This window comes from Plutella xylostella, chromosome Z (genome assembly GCF_932276165.1).
Source record: "Plutella xylostella chromosome Z, ilPluXylo3.1, whole genome shotgun sequence".
NCBI lineage: Eukaryota > Metazoa > Arthropoda > Insecta > Lepidoptera > Plutellidae > Plutella > Plutella xylostella.
Window position 1 is genome coordinate 3,622,080 of NC_064012.1, and position 10,837 is coordinate 3,632,916.

The following is a 10,837-nucleotide window of genomic DNA, read 5'->3' on the forward strand; positions in this document are numbered from 1 at the left end:
GTCCCACCACAACAACGGATTTTCTGTCCTTTTTATTAATGGTTCACTAATGTATTTGTCTATTTCGATGATGCTTGCTGCGTGCGGATCAGGATTGGAAACGATGCGTTCTACCTGTTTGTCAAACTCACCCCATAGCATCGATGGCTCTGGTGTAAGGTCAACTGCTAGATGTGCTGCTGATGCTGATGCCTGGGGCTGGTCTTGGAGGTCGGTGCGCATAGAAGGAGCATACAAAATTTTCCTTTTTAAAGCATTGACACATCTTTCGTATTTGGTTGCATCAGAAAACCCGTACTTTTTGAAGCGAGGGTCTAAGATAGTAGCCTGCGTGATAAGCTCATTGTTATCTATTTCTGAAAATCTATTTAACATTGAATTTTTTAGCTTCTGTATCATTTCGGAAATTTTGAATAATTATTTGTGTTCTCTTCTCTTATTAAGTGTTTATTTATGACATTTACCATTAACATTAATTTGGACAATGTGATGTTTTTTTCGGCAGACATTTCCTCCGTAATCACCTTAAATATCTCTAAGACATTTGCAGCTTTTTTGAGCATTTCCCAATCTGACGTCGACAGATAATTTAACTCTGGATTTTCAATGGCCAAAAAAGCAATAACAGCTGCCCTAACTTTTAAAATCCGGAATAATACGTCACATGTTGAATTCCACCGCGTGATGCAGTCTTGTTTCAGTTTTATCTCCGGAAGCCCCAATTGCTTTTGCATACTTGCTAAAGTTACCAATGCTTTGGAGCTTCTTTTGAAGTATGTACTGTGCCAATGTTTACATCGGCTCCGTAATTAAAATTAAATTAAAATATAATAAGTGGATATTTACAGTAAAAAATAGCACCAAGTAAATGTGTATAGTGCGGAACATATGTACAAGTGTTATTAAAGTGATTGCAAACAGGATAACAAAGATAATGTAATCATCATAAACAAGAAATAAAATATGAGTGAACACTGAACTGTGAGTAACTGGACAAATAAACTATAATAATAATAACTAAGCAATTATAATACAAACAAGTTAGTGTGTAATTGCGTATCAGTGGTTAATGAATCTCCAACAGTGAAATATAAGTGCATTCTTGTGAGACTATAAATTTGATAACGGTCAAAGTCCACTAACGGCTCCGCTATTGTAAGCCTATTTTCCACTGTGTAGTGGGTGGTAAAATGACAATGAGGTGGAAAATAAAAATATCAGAATGTTGTACAATTATTAATATTTATTTATCAACATCCCGCCTCACACCATATTTTCTAATTAAAATAGGCCTAAAATGTGTCTCTTGATGAAATTCTAAGAGTTATATATATTAGGGGTGGATAACCCAATATTTCCACCAGTGTTTCACGCCACTGGGTAGAAAGATGGGGTTAGCCACAAGAAAACTTAGATGCTACTTAAATGAGACCACTGATTAAGTTCTTAGAATTGTAGGGTTGAAGTATACAAGGTATTGCAAGGAAATTACATTATAGTGGGGAAACCAAAGGTTCTACCCCTGTGTTTCACGCCACAGGGATAGAAAGATGGTATTAACCCCAGAGAAACTTCTATATTACTTCAATGGGATAGCAGTTTAACGTTAAGGCCCCGTAACCGAAGGACGTTGACAGCCTAGCGCCTACAAAAGGTTCAAAGTGCAATTTAGATACTACTGCCCGTCCTAACGGGGCTCCCTAACAAGGAAAAAAAAAATTAATAAAATAAAGGTTTTAACCCGCTAGAGTCCACCCGGGTTCTGCCTTTGCAATCCTACATTCAGCAGCGGCGTTAGAAGGCTGATGCCGCTGAAGATTAATAGAAATCCTAAGGAAATTCCTCAGTATCCGCTCAACGAACATACAACGGCCAACCTGGACTGCCGGACGGGGCCAGGACAGGAGCTCCGGACGGCTCGTGGCTCGCTGACGGCTCTGGTCACCAACGACACCTTCTGGAATCGCGAGAAACAGCCTTGGGTCAAGGATGGGTCGGTAAGGACAGCGAAGGCCTAGCTAACATGTCTCAAGTGACGTGTCTTGAATGGCCCCTGGGTATTTCTAACCTAAAACCTACGGTCAATCACTAATCAAACGATTATGGGAAGGTTAGATCTCGTCTCAAAGGCGGTAGCTTTGCTGTTTAAACGTGACACTTGCAAAATAACCTAATCGACACGTGGAAGGTCATGGCGCTTACCTTGGGGTTGGGTCAGGTGACACGCGTCTGGCAATCGCACGCTTCACCGGGCAGGATTGAAATTGCTGTAAAAGAAATACGCGGGGTTAGACGTTGCTACGTGTAGAAATAAAGACAAGGCAGATGGCTTTCGAAATCCAAAGTCATCGGAAATCGAATAACAACGAAATGCTAGTTTACTCACTCGGCAATTCAGGTTAGGTATACATGGTGTGATGCTGCGTGGGTGTCTGTGGCACGTATCTGGTAACTGCAAAGAAACAACTTAGTCAGAATCTATCTCGTAGACCAATCAGATAACCTGAACCCACGATCGAAATACTCACCAGGAAATATGAAGCAAGGAACTTGGTACCAATACGGCCTGCGCCACGCGGGCGGGAAGAAAAATCTAACCACACATTTACTCGAGACGTTCTGACAGAGAATGGTTTGCCTCCTTGCCAGTTCCGAAAAAGCCGTCACCGGGGATGTCAGCTCATCGTCACAAAACTACTCTGTGGCCAGTCAGCACGATCATTGTTCTGAGCGTCATGTCGCCACTGACCACTGTCCGATGACGATCTAGCACGAGTTTTCTCAAAGGGCCACAGACAACAACTGAAAATCTATCCTGTGTGTCGAATTTGACAGCTGATACTTGACAAGACTAACAAAGTAAACAAACAGAATGTAAACAATAACGAAATGTTAAGTTACAAAAATAATGGTGTTACAGTACCCCCCCGTCCCCACCAGAATTTTTCGAGGGTACGAGAAAAATTCAAAGATGGCCCTCCATCTTTAAATCCTAAACACCTAAAACAATCGGAATATGTGGGTCACTCATTTAAGAGAAACCTAAATCAAAGATAATAGCTGGAAAACCCAGTGAATATCAATAAGGTTAAGATCACTCACCGACTCAGTAGAGTCCCTAAGCAATGAGATAAACCCTGAAATAAATTATATGGAAAATCCCACAAAAAAAACTCCACGACGCAAAGTGAATGGGTCCTTGGCATTGTTGGCCTACTCAATAGAGTAAGCCAACACACACAAAGGTGGCCTACGAAACTATTCACTGACTTTGCAACACAACGACGCATAGTAAATGAGCCCTTGGCATTGCTGGCTTACTCAATAGAGTAAGTCAACACACACAAAGGTGGCCTACGGAACATCAATTCTACAGAGAATATCCCTGGCGTGACACTCTGTCTGGTTCCCATTGCTATCTTCAAGAATGTAGACAAATCCAGACACTTGTTGAACTACTGTATACCTCTCGTAATTCGGAGTCAAACTAGCAGTCAAGTACGACTTTGAATCCATGCTTCGACGAACCCTACTGAGTTGGCAATCCTGTGAGCGACGACCACGAACTACCAAACTGGCAGTAGCGTTATCAGCCGGTACACACTTCGAAGCACTCAACTCGTTGCATGAGTTCAAATGTCTAACCTCACTTGCATACGGTTCCCTGCTTATAGAGACTCCTCTTTTATTGAGTAGGTTCAGAACATCAGGTGCGATATTAAAAGCACGCCAGAAATCTATACCTAACAGCAATTCTGAAGAAATATCAGGAACGACATAAAATTTAACGAAAGCCGTAACATCCTCTACAGTCACCGGTAAAATCTTAAAACCAGAAACCGGAGAATGTGATCCATTAGCCGTGATAATGGATTTCTCCTCAGCTGGATACAACGTACCACAACTGGAGAGGGATTGGGCCGCCTTTCCGCCAATGACCGAAACTGTAGAACCCGAATCCAACAACCCTCTGCAACGATGGTGGTAAATCGCAACATCTAAATAAGGTCGCAAGCCACTGTCCGCGTCTCCATCACCTGCCTCTTCACAGCGGCGGCGACGGCGGCGGCGACGACGACGACTACTACTGCCGGAGGATTTGGTTCCAGGCTGCTCGTTGTTCACGCTTACCCCAGCAACGGTTGGTCCAGCAGAATCTGGTTTCTGTTGTAGTTTCGGAGGCTCAGCGACTGACGGACCACACCGTGGACACGTGCTCAAGGTGGCACCCTTTAATCCACAAGAGTAACACAATTGGGTGGGTGGTGCACTACATTGCCAAAGGCCATGTCCAAGAACCCTGCAACGAACGCAAAATAAGTCCACCTCGGTGTCTACGGCGTTAACCGAAAGTCGGTTCCTAGCCTGATAGGCTAAGTCCGGCGCTACCGAATTCGCAGAAACTCGGGGCGGCTCCGCAAAAGAGTCTGCTCGGTATTTGGCGTACTCCAGCTGCCTACAGCGTTCCTTCAGCTCGTTCCAGTTCCCGACGTTTGTGAGAGCAAGCTGACTCGTGTAAAACGGTCTAAGGTTACCTTGTACTATCTCCAGCTGCTCTGACTCCGGTAACGGCACGCTGAGCCTAGAAAAATAATTCCGCATTGTGCTTAAGTACTTTATGATGGATTCATCAGCACCTTGTGTCCGCGACCGCACCTCCTGTAATAAACGCCGATTATAATCGAATGGCAGGAACTCTTCATACAAACGAGCCTTAACCTCTTTCCAACTCGAGACCTCCTCCTTGACACCCCGAAACCAAAACAGGGCGTCACCGCTAAAAAATTCTGCGACGGAATTAAATAACGTCTCCTCAGAGATACCTCGAGAATTGCAAAGCTCCTCCAGTCGCTGCACGAATGCTTGCACACTATCACTGCCGTTAAAGACAAGGTTCAGTTTTTGGATCTGTGTGTGGTCCACCTTAGGACATGGCTCTATACACCCTACGACAGGGATATCCTGTTTCTTTTCCTGCTCCTGATAAGCTTTAGAAATGTACCTCAGTTCGCTGTCCCTAGATTCGAGTTGTAAGAGCAAGTCCCCGAGCATACAAGTCTCCTCCTTACTGACGGCATTTATACGACCTAAGCGGTGATATAAATGGTTAGCCAATGATTCGCAACGCTTGATGTGTTTTAACTGCAAATTTGGTTTTGAAAGTGAGCTCTGCAAGTCTTTAATTTTGTTTTTAACTTTTTCTAACTCTGAGGTAACATCTCCCTCAAAGTAAATAACCTCGTCCGAAGGCACCCGCGTAGCTAATTCTGTTAATTGTAATCTTAATTGGTCCGCAGTGGCCTCAGGTTTGACACCTCGGACTGTGGCCTCGTATGTCAATTCATCTTTTAATAAAAGGTTGAAACATATCGGACGTTCCCCCATGATGTTACAAAAATATGGATCTAATCCCTAAGGTAGCACACGTTCAAATCAATTTGTGACCCCAGGCCGTATCAACGTTCAATGTAAAGGTCGAACAATAAACACCAATATAAAAATAAATGCTTTCCCATTAAAGTGTGTTTCAGTAAGTCTAAGTAAGTAAGTAAACTTAACGTAAGTAAACTTAAGTAAAGTTAAGTTATAACTGACAGTTAAATGGTTATGTAAAACACGCAACGTTCAATGTAAAAGCAGAACAATAAACAACAATATCTTCAAAATAAATGCTTCCTCCTTAAAGTATGTTTCAGTAAGTCCAGGTACAATATTAAACTTAAGTAAAGTTAAGTTATAACTGACAGTTAAATGATGTGTAAAACAATATATTAACTCATAAAAGGTTGACCTTGTAAAAAAAATTTGGTTATTTTTATAAAAAATTGATAAAACAAAACTGTAATTATTAAAAGTTGAGTGTTTAAGTTAAACAGACAATAACAATGTCTCAGCAAAATTGTTTAAAAACAATCACCAACTGTTCAATATTTAATTGTTCAATAATTAACTAAATAAAATTCCAGCAGAAGGTTTTCCTTTGAATAACGTTTGGAATAAGAGGTTATACAAATTTAACGCAATCTCAACAAAAAAAATAAGGCATGTTCAGTCAATAAGATAAAATGTCTGAAATAAGAGGTTAAAATTTTTAACACAATATCCACACAAAAAAAATACAGCCTTATTAAGTTAATAAATTAAAAAAAAAGGAAACCTTCTGCAGTGATTCTCTGTCAGCACGTCACGATGACACACGCAAAACACACACAAGAAATTATAAGACTAATTAATTTCTAATTACCCCCCCCCGGGTGGACTCAGGCCTGTCTAAGCGATAGATTAGACTATAAGCTAACGGATTAAACTCTGCTCGGGCGCCAAATGTAAGCCTATTTTCCACTGTGTAGTGGGTGGTAAAATGACAATGAGGTGGAAAATAAAAATATCAGAATGTTGTACAATTATTAATATTTATTTATCAACATCCCGCCTCACACCATATTTTCTAATTAAAATAGGCCTAAAATGTGTCTCTTGATGAAATTCTAAGAGTTATATATATTAGGGGTGGATAACCCAATATTTCCACCAGTGTTTCACGCCACTGGGTAGAAAGATGGGGTTAGCCACAAGAAAACTTAGATGCTACTTAAATGAGACCACTGATTAAGTTCTTAGAATTGTAGGGTTGAAGTATACAAGGTATTGCAAGGAAATCACTATATAGTGGGGAAACCAAAGGTTCTACCCCTGTGTTTCACGCCACAGGGATAGAAAGATGGTATTAACCCCAGAGAAACTTCTATATTACTTCAATGGGATAGCAGTTTAACGTTAAGGCCCCGTAACCGAAGGACGTTGACAGCCTAGCGCCTACAAAAGGTTCAAAGTGCAATTTAGATACTACTGCCCGTCCTAACGGGGCTCCCTAACAAGGAAAAAAAAATTAATAAAATAAAGGTTTTAACCCGCTAGAGTCCACCCGGGTTCTGCCTTTGCAATCCTACATTCAGCAGCGGCGTTAGAAGGCTGATGCCGCTGAAGATTAATAGAAATCCTAAGGAAATTCCTCAGTATCCGCTCAACGAACATACAACGGCCAACCTGGACTGCCGGACGGGGCCAGGACAGGAGCTCCGGACGGCTCGTGGCTCGCTGACGGCTCTGGTCACCAACGACACCTTCTGGAATCGCGAGAAACAGCCTTGGGTCAAGGATGGGTCGGTAAGGACAGCGAAGGCCTAGCTAACATGTCTCAAGTGACGTGTCTTGAATGGCCCCTGGGTATTTCTAACCTAAAACCTACGGTCAATCACTAATCAAACGATTATGGGAAGGTTAGATCTCGTCTCAAAGGCGGTAGCTTTGCTGTTTAAACGTGACACTTGCAAAATAACCTAATCGACACGTGGAAGGTCATGGCGCTTACCTTGGGGTTGGGTCAGGTGACACGCGTCTGGCAATCGCACGCTTCACCGGGCAGGATTGAAATTGCTGTAAAAGAAATACGCGGGGTTAGACGTTGCTACGTGTAGAAATAAAGACAAGGCAGATGGCTTTCGAAATCCAAAGTCATCGGAAATCGAATAACAACGAAATGCTAGTTTACTCACTCGGCAATTCAGGTTAGGTACACATGGTGTGATGCTGCGTGGGTGTCTGTGGCACGTATCTGGTAACTGCAAAGAAACAACTTAGTCAGAATCTATCTCGTAGACCAATCAGATAACCTGAACCCACGATCGAAATACTCACCAGGAAATATGAAGCAAGGAACTTGGTACCAATACGGCCTGCGCCACGCGGGCGGGAAGAAAAATCTAACCACACATTTACTCGAGACGTTCTGACAGAGAATGGTTTGCCTCCTTGCCAGTTCCGAAAAAGCCGTCACCGGGGATGTCAGCTCATCGTCACAAAACTACTCTGTGGCCAGTCAGCACGATCATTGTTCTGAGCGTCATGTCGCCACTGACCACTGTCCGATGACGATCTAGCACGAGTTTTCTCAAAGGGCCACAGACAACAACTGAAAATCTATCCTGTGTGTCGAATTTGACAGCTGATACTTGACAAGACTAACAAAGTAAACAAACAGAATGTAAACAATAACGAAATGTTAAGTTACAAAAATAATGGTGTTACACTATGAGTCATCTCACAAATCGTCATTAAGAATGACAATTTCGCATCACTTCTAACTAACTGAATTAGTCTAACCGTTTAGTGAGTTACTCGTGAACCGAAGGGCGCAAGATCGATTCCCAAGAACTGCAGAATATTTTTAGCTTTTATTATTCTAATCGGTTCATGCGACAAGAAGACCGCTGGTTCAAATCCCAGAAAATACAAAAAAGAAGCACTATTACAAATTAAATTCTCATTTATCAACGGCATAACTGCCGTCTATTGACAATACTCAAGAAATATATTAATACTGATAGAGATACCAAAAATATTAACGACCGGCAACCGCTAACCAATCTATAAAGCTAACAGAGATAACAAGATGGCGCCACCAGTCAAATGCTACACATGTAAAAAGCAAGTTGACCCGAAAAGTACCATACAATGCTCTTTATGCAAAAACTACTTTGAATTCGAGTGCGCCGGTTATTCGGACAAATTGTATCGGTTGAAGAATTCAGAAGACAGAAGACAATGGAAGTGTAAGACATGCGATTCTAAATCTAATAAAAAACAAACACCTAATACAAACGTGACACTGAGAAAGAAACAATCTCCACTTAAATCAACCAAAAACGTAACACCCACTTCATCATTGCAATCTACGCCAATGAGGCAATCATCTGACATTTGTGACTCAAACATACTTACCCCGTCAGACTCTCCTAATACATCTGAACAATTGTTTTCAAGAAGTATGGACCACACTTCAATTGACACTATCATGGTTCAGGAACTGAAAGATACCATTGAATTGCTTCAAATACAACTAGCCAGTTCGCAAAATGAACTGGACAATACTTTAATGGAAAATAGTGATCTTCAAAGATGTATTACAAAATTAACTAAAGAAAATGGCATATTAAAATCATTATGTCAAACCCCACTGAGTGAAAGTAAATTGAAAAAGAGATATTCCACGTCGCTTACAGACTCGAACAACGTCTTCACGCCACCCAGACTACGTACCGCATACAATACGAACCCAGAACATAACAAATTAATACTAAGCCTTCAACAAAATATTACACAATTAGAACAAAAACTAATACAAGCCCAAGATGAAATTTCCAAACTTAAAGAACAAATCAAGACTTTGCAGAATAATTCACGACTATCCAACATATGTAAACCAATTAACAACCAAACTATACTATTGACTGTATTGACCAGACTCAAGCGCAACAAAAAACAGAGAATACTACCAAACACAAAGTATGTTTTCTTAGCACAGATAGACGAAACAATCTATTACCATTAATTGAGGAGAAATTCAAAAAAGATTATAACATTGTGCATTACCTGTCTTCTGGTTCCGGTATAAGAGAAATGTTAAGAAATTTGAACGCTAAAGTGGAGAACTATACTTTAGAAGATTATTGCATCCTAATTATAGGTGAAAATGATTTTAAGACTACTCAAAATTATATTGACTTAGTGACATTAATAAGAGACACACTGAAAACTCAATCCCATACGAATATAATAATTTGCCTACCTGTGTACAACTGTGGCTACTACTCTAATGTTTTTAATTGGCGAGTTGAAACTTTTAACAATTTGTTATACCTGGATGTCTCTACCCACGAGTACGCTTACATTATGGATTCAAATAGCAATCTTTCATACGACTACGATATGTTTCCGGGACAAAAAGGATACATCAACGAACTTGGCCTAAGAACAATATTATCATCGACATATAACCTAATCGAGAATATAAAAGCAAATATGAACCGCTGCACAATAGAAGAACAAGCATCACTGAATGAAACTCAAAATAATGATAATTTTTTTCTCGTATAATTATATAAATATATTTCATCAAAATATTGCTGGCCTTTTGAACAAGTCAGACCTACTTACTTTAAGACTTGAAGAGCTTTCATCTAAAAATAAAGCAGTAGATATAATATGTGTCACTGAACATTTTATTCAGGAAGGTCATGAAGAAATGCTCACAATAGCAAATTTTAAATTAGCCGCTCAATTTTCCAGGGACTATGTAAAACGAGGGGGGTCATGTATTCTTGTAAAAAATGTACACCAATTTAAAGAACTGCCTGAAATTTCAAAATTATCAATCAATTCAATTATTGAGTGTTGTGGAATAGAATTACCTAGTCATAAAATTATAATTGTATGTGTATATAGAGTACCCAAATCTGACATTACTGTATTTTATGAACAACTGGAAAAAATATTATGTAAACTTATCACTAAGAAGACTAATAGCAAAATAATAATTTGTGGGGACTTTAACATTGATATTCTTAAAAAAACATCTCGGGCATTAGATTTCGAGCATTTCCTATTATCCTACAACCTCAAATTCGAAATAAGACAACCCACTCGTCTCTCAAGTAAAACATGTATAGATAATTTTGCACACAACATTAATAAGAACTGTAAGGGTGAGGTGCTTGATTTCGCGCTCTCTGATCATACGGGACAATTGTTTTCCTGTCCAATAAAAAAGACATGCATATTTACCAAATGGTACAAAAATGTTCGAGATTTTAGCAGTGAAAACTTGGTTAAATTTGGATCATGTATAGAGACCCTTTCGTTTTCAAATATATATAATACAGATGACCCAAATACGGCATATAACGAATTCATAAACTTATTTAAGTTATTCTACGAATTATGCTTCCCATTTAAAAAGATCTGTGTAAATTCATTAAAAAAATCAAAATGGATTTCT

The 10,837-nt window shown here is 39.9% G+C and overlaps 3 long non-coding RNA genes across 4 annotated transcripts; 1 reads left to right on the forward strand and 2 right to left on the reverse strand.

Moving 5' to 3' along the window:
• Nucleotides 1–2,131: 2,131 nt before the first annotated feature.
• On the reverse strand, nt 2,132–4,787 carry LOC125491196. The gene is made up of 2 exons (XR_007268181.1): nt 2,529–4,787; nt 2,132–2,452 (listed from the first exon to the last, which is right to left on the reverse strand). It is a non-coding gene; the product is annotated as an uncharacterized LOC125491196 (long non-coding RNA).
• A 618-nt stretch (nt 4,788–5,405) lies between these two features.
• On the forward strand, nt 5,406–6,015 carry LOC125491197. The gene is made up of 2 exons (XR_007268182.1): nt 5,406–5,540; nt 5,706–6,015. It is a non-coding gene; the product is annotated as an uncharacterized LOC125491197 (long non-coding RNA).
• A 659-nt stretch (nt 6,016–6,674) lies between these two features.
• LOC125491195 lies at nt 6,675–8,099 on the reverse strand. Of its 2 annotated transcripts, XR_007268180.1 has the most exons (4): nt 7,699–8,079; nt 7,557–7,622; nt 7,373–7,437; nt 6,675–7,127 (listed from the first exon to the last, which is right to left on the reverse strand). It is a non-coding gene; the product is annotated as an uncharacterized LOC125491195 (long non-coding RNA). The 2 variants fall into 2 exon arrangements; XR_007268179.1 differs by lacking the exon at nt 6,675–7,127 and having other exon boundaries at nt 7,302–7,622; nt 7,699–8,099.
• Nucleotides 8,100–10,837: the final 2,738 nt, after the last annotated feature.